Genomic DNA, 10016 nt, shown 5'->3' with positions numbered 1-10016 from the left:
TTGGATGATTGAGTGACAACAGGTGAGATGTAACGAGTGTCATTCAGAGAAAAGGTGCATCATGGGAAGCGCCGAGAATCAAAGAGCTGATTGGCTCTTGGATTTGACAACAAATGTGTCATTGTGACACTTAACGCTAGATTGTTGTCTTTTAGTCTCAAGTTGTGCAGTGAAGGTTTAATCTAAAGACGTATCCTTTGTTCTTTTTATGTCTGTGAACCACTGTGCTGTGTGTTTATAGAAATACATTTTATTATTATCAATAACGCAATATAACATACAATGCACATTTCCACATAAATATATGTTTAAAAACACGTACGAATAAAACTACAAGTAGCCTACAGATCTAACAGGAAGTACCTGTTTATTTAACTTCCTGTTTATTCTTTGAAGGCTGCTGGAAACTGTCCGACTTGACCGCAGGATATTTCCCCCCAAAACTTCAACAGAAATCTCAACAACAGAAAATAAAGAAATCAGCAAAACGTACAAAAAAAGGTTTCTGTGCTCAAACAGGTGGACATGATTTGATATTTTCACATCATTTATCACCTATTAGATTTAGGATTTTGACTCCTGATACTTTGCTTTCTTCGCCTTCTTCTTCTCGCTCCCTTCGGTGACACCTCCTTCCTTTTTTGTTTGCAGGAATGCAGGCCGTCAGATCGGGTTCCTATACTGTCCCAGATTATAAAAGAGGGAGAGAGAGATACTGTTACCACCGAGAGCAACAAAGACAAGAAACGAGGTGCCGCCGAGAACGAGGGGGAAAAAAAGAGACAAAAGGTTATGAATGTTTGGGAAAGAAAGAAATTAGGAGACTGAATACCTGAGGTGGTTTTTGATAATTAGCGTGTTGTTTTGACATGTGGTGGAGGTTTGAGGTTAAAGAGGCACGAAGCCAAAGTCAACTGCTTTTAACCCCAGAGGAGAGATTTACTGTCTGAGTCTACTGACGCAGAACGGTCCTGATATGACTTGTTCTTCTCTAAATGTTCTTTACAGTTCTACAGTCGTACGCTTCGTTGGCCTTTTCGTTGCTTGAGGGCGTCACGAGACCTCTAGTTTAATCTTTAATCTTTTGTTTCTTCTTTTGCAGTTTGAAAACGAAAATACTTGGCAGCTCCTACAAGCAACGAGTGAGTTCATGAAGGTTCTACTAATAAATATGTCAGCGGTGTTCAACGCGTCGTATGATGTAGTAGGGAAAAGTTACTTTAAAGTCCAGCAACACAAGTTCATTCCTGAGTCTTCACAGGAAACAACTTAGTTAGCTTTAGGAAAAGATGGTGGTTTTGGGTTAGAATATCTACAGAAGTGCCGTCAATTAAGTACAGAAGTTACGTGATAAATCAACGATGACGTCTTATTTTTTACACGGGACACTAACAGCGGTCTCCTGGGTGAAAGTCCAGATTTTGTTTGCCTCATCCATCTCATCTTCCACAGATCCTGTGTTTTTGTCTTTATACTTTCAGGTTCAGGATCACCTGGATTCCACACTAATTGATTAAATACTAATTGATTACACACTACTGGGAAAAAATGTTTTACTGACTGTCGTCTCTATAGACAAAAAGACTCTTTTCTGGGAGGTTTCAGTCGGTGGCGCTCTTTTTACTTTAACTTTTTGTTCAATGTAACTGTGTTTTTTGTTTATTAAGAAAATTTTATATACAAAGACTTCAGAAAAACATTAGCAGCACATACAGAAAATATGTTGGTAGAATAATACACATTTACACAAATAAAAATAATAAATAAGGACAAATACGTTACTGTAACTGTTCATGACAACTAACCGCTCCTTTAAATCACGTCACTTCCTGGATTTTTCCTGGAAAAAAAGCAAATTTTGACAGTAGGCAGTAGAAAGATGGACATTTATTATTTTAAAGACAATTACTTTAGTACTTTTTTATTCAGCCACTTTATTTAGCCAGCCACTCAATCTTTTTTTATTATTTTACAGTCACATCACAACTCATCAAATGGTGAATAAATTGGGATTAAATTACTTTAAGGACGTTATTTAATGAAAATAAGGGTCATGGTTTGAGAACCTACCTCTGTTGGACTTTCTCATGAAGACCAGTATTGCTGCTCCTGGTTTCCGGGAGGCCTGGCCTCCATCGCGGCGCTCACCCCTCCCATTCCACCTCTGACCTCCGTGACCGGGTTCAAAGCCCTCTCAGGGTGGCGTTTAGGGGTGACGGGGGGACACGGTGATTTGGAGCTGCCAGCTCTAAATGCTTCCACATGCTTCCGCTTGTACGTCCGTGAGTTGGGATGTGTGAGAACCAAAAATCTGTGGGAAACCAGAACCCTCCAGGAAACGTTTGACGTTGCGGAGTAATTATAGTATTTCTTTAATTAGCACATTTGTTGACCCTTTTTTTAAAATGTCACTCTCAGAGCTATGAATTAATTATGTCTGTTTAAAGTGATTAAAAACTGAAGAATGAAAGTCAATTCAAGAAAATGGAAGGACAATAGCAACTGACAATCTGTTAAGACTTGGTTTTTGCTCATACTGGTCTATTTATAGAACTGATCATTTTCCAACTACAATATTTCTAAATAAAATAAATAGATAAATAACTGTAGTTTGATATGTTGATAGAGAAGGGGCATTTTGAAATGTATGTTCCTGAAATTCCTTTTTAGTTATTTTGAAATACAAGTCATTACATAAAAAAATGTATCTACCTATATTTAAAAGCTGTTGTTAGCTAGCACGTAGCTAGCATGTAGCTAGCACGTAGTTAGCATGTAGTTAGCATGTAGCTAGCTGGTGATGGTGGACAGAAGACTGCTTTGTTGCTTACTAAGCTGAGGGAGCTGAGGGAGATTGTTTGGTTTGTTTGGTGGCTCAGGCAGCAGATTAGCATGCTGTTAGCTGACGATGCTACAGACGGTATTAAGATATACAATATACAATATCGTATGATGTCTTACGAAAACTTCCGTCTTCACTGGAAACTCAGTTATGTTTAGGCAACAAACGCAAATCTGTCAGCGTCAAGACCGGCCTCTTCTACCAGCAAACGCACACACACACACACACACACACACACACACACACACACACGTACATTTCTTTATTACCAAGAGGGGACTATCATTCCAAGCGTGGAACCACTGTCTCTTGTCATTTTGAAAAAGCTAAAATAGAATAAAATATTAACTTTTAAGGTATTTTACCATGATAGTACTGCAAATGTGCTTTTTAACAAACATGAACAAGATTCTGTCACAATTCAGCTGTACAGACCCAGAGATTAGTCACTTCTAATGAATCACAGTAAGTATAGCCGTTTGGCTCAAAGGGAAAGAGTACATAAACACACACACAGACAGACATTAATGTTTAGCAGGTATAATGTGCACCATGCTCACCACCTTTCTTTAGCATGCTAACTTTAGCTCATTAGCAGAGTAAAGCTGAGGCTGATGGGAATGCCGTTAGTTCTGCAGGTATTTGGTCAAAAACTAAAGTGTTCAGACAAAATGTCGGCCTGTCAAGTCAAGAGGATCAACAAAGTTATTGCAGTTCATGCTGAGAGAAACAAGAATGTCTGAAACTTAATCTCATCACACTCCATCCAATAAAATTCTCATATTATTTTAAACCGCTCTGCAGTGCTTTGATCTGTGACTCAAACCGAGCTTACATCTTCCTGAAACAACCCATCAGCATTATTTCTGTGCTATTTTGGATCTGAACACTATTACTGCTTCAGGGTCTCTGCACTAACCCTTTCATCCACATCCGCCTCATTAGAAGTAAATATTAGGATGAAGACTGCCAGGAATTAGACAGAGCCCTGCTGTGCAATGAACAGATCCTGTGTGCAGTTACGGTTACTGTGTTTGTTCCCATTCACGTCTGATTTGAGGACAGGAATGTTTTATTTAATGAGAGTTATCTAAACTCTTTCACCCTAAAATATTCATTTTAAATTCCACATTAGTCGATTCATTGATTAGTCGAGCAACAGAAAATAAATATCATAATTTTAAAATAATTTAAGTAACGTTAAAAGCAAAGTCAACTTCTCAATTGTGAGGATTTGTTCCTTTTTTGTTTTTCTTTGTGAACTGAGCATTTTTGGGTTTTGAGACATTAGAGGACGTCACCTTGGACTCTAAATAAACTGTGATGGACATTTTTCTAAAATTTCTGACATTTTATTGACAAAAGTAGACGAATAAATATTAAAAATAATCTTTGGTTGCAGCTTGATCAAGTGATTTTCTAAAGTTATATCAATCCAAGGAGCCATTTTCTGTTTACATCAGTAGCTCAAATTATTTAATATACTGTACATATTCTATGTTTATTCTTCAAAAACGAACTCATTAATTAACTCAAAGTTTTAAGAGTTAGACATTTGTGCACTTATATATAACGTTAGTGCTTATATACACTTATTTAAAACATTAGCACTTACATACATTTATATAAAACATTAGCGCTTGTATACACTTATATATAATGTTAGCGCTTCTACACTTATAACGTTAGCGCTTATATACACTTATGTATAACGTTAGCTCTTATATACATTTATATATAACGTTAGCGCTTATATACACTTATATATAACGTTAGCGCTTCTACACTTATAACGTTAGCTCTTATATACACTTATGTATAACGTTAGCGCTTATATACACTTATATATAACCTCAGTGCTTATCTACACTTATTTAAAACATTAGCACTTACATACATTTATATAAAACATTAGTGCTTGTATACACTCATATATAACGTTAGCGCTTCTACACTTATAACGTTAGCGCTTATATACACTTATATATAACGTTAGCGCTTCTATACTTATAACGTTAGCGCTTATATACACTTATGTATAACGTTTGCGCTTATCTACACTTATTTAAAACATTAGCACTTACATACATTTATATAAAACATTAGCGCTTGTATACACTTATATATAACGTTAGCGCTTATATACACTTATATATAACGTTAGAGCTTATATACACTTAAATATAACATTAGCGATTGTATACACTTATATGTAACGTTAGCTCTTATATAGATTTATATATAACGTTTGCGCTTATATACACTTATAATGTTAGCACTTTTGACATTTGCTTCTCTTCTCAAACTTTTTCTTTGAAATGCATTGAATATTTAAAAGTGCTGAACCTTGAATGCACTAAAAGAGTCTCAGGTACAAACAGCTCCTGGTTTAAGTTGCATTCCTTACAGACTCACAGGCGGGATAAACATCGGCATAAATACTGTGAAATCACGTTAGCTTGTCTGTTTCCCTGTACCATATTAACAAATTATGATCAATGCTGGAGACTAAAATTGCTCTGAGACAACCACACAGCTTGACCCGTTTTAAAGGAATCTGCTGCATTGAAGGGAATAAACGGGGAACCGTCTCTTAACACGTCACCAAAGTCTGCAGCCACTTCCTGTCGGTGCGGCTGGATTTCCTCCCTGGCGCTGGGTGATATTTGCTCAGGCTTGAGGAGGGCTTCAACAGGCGCTTTGATGGGTCGCGTTTGCACGCTGTGGGAGTGAAGGGCTCGGGGGTTCGGGTTAATCCTCACCCTCTCACAGTCGCGGAGGGGCCTCAACCTCCAACTCAACCACATAGAATAACAGAAGGACAGAGAGCCAGCCGACATTTCTTGTTTTCTTTCAGTTTAATTCACTTTCATGTAATTCTATATGTGGCCGTTTGAACGTCGGTTAAAAATATCCCGTCTCACCAGCTGTTGTTCTACCATGCTCTTACTTTCTTGTCAGCTGTAATGCAGAACATAAACAAGCCATTTTCCTCACCGGCCCATCTCACCATTTGTCATTGAGACAAACAGGTTTAGTTTCAACACAGCTGCAAAGCATTTCAGCAGGTTACATGAAACATGAAACAACCCGGTGTTGTCTTATGTGATTACCAAAGTCTCACAAACATGTTTTTGTATTTACCATCTTTCCAAAAGTGAGATAAGAAGATGGAGTTCAGCCTCACGATTGTGTGTAATGTCATTTATTTGAATCTACGTTTGACCTGCAGCGGAGGGGACGCAAGGGTCGCCGGTGAAATAACTCAGCGTCATGCGGCTAAAAATTTAAACAGACTAAACTTTTGGAGGAATGCAACCCGGCGCTGGCCAATCACGTAGCTGGAGATCCAGAGCTGAACATGGTGGAACAAAACACGTTATAGAAAATAATCACTGAGTCAGTCGCTTGGATGCTCACACAAAAAGCTAAGCAAACTATTCGCGCAACGCAATTATATATTAAGTCATTGTAAAGACAAGTTTAAATATTCTTTTTTAGTGTACTTGTTTCAAAATTATTATGAGGAATGTTTAACTGGTTGTTTCTGTCGCACTTTATAACATTTTATTTTTTTCCGTTCGAACTTTTTTGCAAACATTTAACCGACTAAACACACATTCACATGTCACACAATAAAAAAACATGTTTAAAACACAGAGTGAGTCAGTTACATTATCACACACATGTTCACACACAATGAGAAGAAGGCAGTGAAAGAAAGGGAATCATATTTCTTTGACTCCATCCATGAAGTATGCTGACTTTACCTCTTGATGTCTCCCCTGAGGGTGGGGACTCTCAAACAGCCTTTAGTCAGCTTAGCTTTTATCCCACCCTCCCTTAAATGAGCCCGGGGGCTGGGTGCTGGATTTACTGTACCTTCAAACACACGTGGTGCTGATTTAGCTTGACCCGAACTCAAATCCCCCAAACTTCTAATTCCTCTTCCACAGCCTGTCAAAGGCCTCTCAAAACCTCTCCTCTCCAAATTAATGTATAGAAATCAACATGCTGGTTTGTCACAAACTGAAATCATATGAATTGAAGCTCTAAATAAAATTACCTCTATACAATCACAATGTGTTTAATGTTTACCATAGATTTTAGGTGTGATTGTAAGCAGACGGCCATGTCGTTTCTAATCATTTCATCGGCCATGTTCACAGAGTCCTTGGGATTAAAGCATCAACCAAGCGGTGTGTTTGTGGTCAGGTAGAGATTGTGGTTAAAGTCAGTAACAAGACTTCAACTGTGTACAGACAGGAAACAAAATGCATCACGTTGTTACACAGAGAGAAAGAAATCACAAACAGAGATTCTAGAGTTTGTAGCTCATCAATAAATACTTTATAAAGTTGTTTGTGAAGGAATCTAGTGCGCGGGATGTTTTGACAATGTTTTGTAACGCTAAGTAAGAAAATCTGCTAAGGGTGGTTAGTTATTTACACTAAGGTTACATTGTTACGTTTTTTAGCATCACTTTGTGACATTGTAGGCTTACGTTGTAACGTTATGTTATGTTGTTATGTTACATTGTCAGGTTGTGTTGTTTGGTTAAATTGTTACGTTACATTGTTAGGTTGTGTTACGTTGTTATGTTACATTGTTAGATTATGTTTTATTAAATTGTTATGTTACATTGTTACGTTACATTGTTAGATTATGTTTTATTAAATTGTTATGTTACATTGTTACGTTACATTGTTAGATTATGTTGTTTTGTTAAATTGTTACATTATGTTACATTGTCAGGTTACATTGTTAGATTATGTTGTTACGTTGTGTTGTAATATTACGTTATAAGTTATTTTAAAACAAACCATGATCATTTTTCTTACCTTAACCAAGTTTTGTTGCTTAAATTTAACCTGTTTAAAATTATTTCACAACATTAACGTCGTGTCATTGTGAGTTTCTGTAAAGGTGATACGAGGCTGATATGAAACATATTTGTTGAACTAATTTTAGTGCAGAAACATAAAAATTCAATGAATGTTTGACGAACAATGGCAACATTTTTTCTGATGACTGGGTAATTTCATACATGTATGAGGCAGGGCTTCTGTGCTTTTAACGTATGCTGCCTGTTGATGGTTTAGGACAGTTCATTTCTCACTACCTGTAGAGCCAACGTAATGCAGTGTCATCACTGTTTAATCTGTTTTATCACAGCTAGCTGCAGTTTGCAACTGGAATATGTGTCGTGCTAGACAGAGCCAACAAATGTCTATTAAAGTGTGACGTGTGTGAAAAAAATGTCAGAAATATGTATTTGCGAGTTCCAGAAACAAATGTACCGATAAACAGTCATTTCTACTTTATTTCTAAGCAGTGAAATGATCTATATCAGAGTTTATACCCCTTCAATTGTTTGTTAACGGGAAAAAAAGAAGTCCAGATTGTTGTTCTTGTTGAGCAGTGCAGAGAAACGCATGTTGTCCTTTCACAGCAAAGACAAGAACCATCTGGACTCGCGTTTACCTCCTTGTTGTTGAGTTAAGGATGACATTTCTGCTAAGCAGTGTGTGTGTGTGTGTGTGTGTTACTGTATGTGTGTTTGTTCCGCCTCTCATTGTACTTTGCTTGGCGGGTCACACCGCCGTGTAACAGGATCCTCCCAGAGCTCATCTGGAGAACAATGCGGGAGGTGTAACACGTCCACATTTTTAACGGCCTTGAGCGGGTTAGCCGGAGGGCCTCAGTGAGCTATAATATGATCCTTATTACTGCAGACCGGCTCACTGGTGAAACTCACCAAGGGAATTATTTATATATATATATATATATATATATATATATATATATATATATATATATATATATATATATATATATTAGTGCTGGGCATTGATTACAATTTTTAATCACAATTAATCGCATGATTTTCTGCGATTAATCTCATTGTTATGCGCAAAGTTCAATAATGAATTCACAAGTAGTGTATTGCTCACTTTTATTGCTGCTATATGAACAAAAGTACAATAACATTTGGTTTACAAACACTTTAAATAAATCAGGTTATTTTTAACAGCAGTATTCTTCACACTGTATCAGTTATATTTCTACTATCTGTGCTCAGTGTGTGACTTTATTTAAACGTTCCACTGCTGTGCAACATGAATCAAATGTTCCACACGTTTCATCAAATGTCTGTCTTCTGTTTTCATGACAGTCAGAGCATGTGAATGCAGCTCCCACTGTTCATCAATATAATGCACTGTAACTCCGAGGTCAGTTACAGTGCACCAGTGAGAGCGACAGCTGGTGCACGTTGTAACGCCGTCTCATTTGTTGTCCTCTCCTCTTCATACGACTCGTGTGTTCTTCTGGTGACGGTCGTCTCGAGGGAGGCTCCTACGTGACGTCGTTCGTTACGATTCTAAAAGTGCGTTCACACCAAATGTGACGCAAACGATTAAATGAATTAATGCGTTAACGCAATAATAACGCAATAATAACGCAATAATAACGCAATAATAACGCGTTAACTTGCCCAGCACTAATATATATATATTCTCAAACAGTGAAAACAAAATGAGGTCACGTTTGATCATTTATCATAATTTTGTTGTGCAAACACTTTATTCAAGGATTAAATTAAAGCTATTACATTCATGAAATATAATAAACCAGATCATAATGGTCTTTAAAGACACCGGCATCAGGGTGAGTTCCAAACAGGCACAAAGATATCTGATGAAACATGTCCAGGTTGATACGTTATACATTTCTCGACAAATATAGATTGTATTTAAATCAAGTGAAAACTATCAATGACCCCAATATGTGAAGTGATTCATAACTGAAATGTGTAAAGTAATTTTGTATTTCGTTTTTTTGATAATTGAATCATGTATTGAAATTCAAATTTGTTTAATAAGAACGAGTGGATGTGTTGACCACATACAATGTGTGTTTCAAGCATCTCGCTCTCACTCCCAACAGATCAAATTTAACTTAACTTAACTTAATTAATCTCATATTATCTTATCTAATGCCACTGACTGTGGCAGTTTGTTTTTGTTAAGACACACACAGAATATTTACACTGTTAGATCACAATAACATTAACATAACGGCTGACTTATAGAAACAGAGAGAGAGAGAGAGAGAGAGAGAGACAGACAGACAGAGAGACAGACAGACATAAAGACAGCCTCCATCACTGCCC

Source organism: Cebidichthys violaceus, unplaced genomic scaffold (genome assembly GCF_023349555.1).
Source record: "Cebidichthys violaceus isolate CVI_PGR_0920_01 unplaced genomic scaffold, fCebVio1.0.p SCAF_29, whole genome shotgun sequence".
In the NCBI taxonomy this organism is placed as follows: Eukaryota; Metazoa; Chordata; class Actinopteri; order Perciformes; family Stichaeidae; genus Cebidichthys; species Cebidichthys violaceus.
This window is presented reverse-complemented; position numbering follows the sequence as displayed.